Below are 655 nucleotides of genomic sequence, written 5' to 3' on the forward strand. Positions count from 1 at the left end.
GCATGGAAAGCCTTTATATGTTATTTGACATTCAATTTGTTCTCTGAAACATGACGTCAATAAACTGCAACCACGTATTTTGTTTGTTTGTTTGTTTGAACAGATAAGGGAACAGTCATGACTTTAGTATGGCTTACACCTGGCGTTAACATTTATCAAGTTTTGCCGACATGTAATCCTGATAAACGCCAAGGTCTTGCCTTATCTAGCGTTAATTAGCTGCGGCCGAGACACCTGCGTTAGATCGTCTGTTGATTCCGAGACTGTTGTCACACTTTCGCCCATAAATCACCTTCCTTACATTGCCTTCTGTGCACTTAAGATAGTTGTTATTTCTCGTTAGTTGTGCTATTTTAAGGCACGTTATTGTTATTTTCTAATCGTATTAAGAAACGTTTTCTGTGTGAGGTCAATTGCAACGCACGATGAGTTCTTGGATACGCTCTAGACTATCACTAAATTCCCTGTGGATCCAATGAAGTCGACCACAAAAGCCCAGTAAAAGCCGACGAATTTGTCACTTGATGCGCTAAAGGGCTCGAACATTAGCCTTGGAGGTCAGGTCACGTCAGGTCAAGTGTAGTTCCTTAAGTGAAAAGATGGCTATAATTGGCAGGCAGACCGTGAACCGTGTGCTTTTTGTGTAGAGGGAAGA

Source organism: Penaeus vannamei, chromosome 9 (assembly GCF_042767895.1).
Source record: "Penaeus vannamei isolate JL-2024 chromosome 9, ASM4276789v1, whole genome shotgun sequence".
NCBI lineage: Eukaryota > Metazoa > Arthropoda > Malacostraca > Decapoda > Penaeidae > Penaeus > Penaeus vannamei.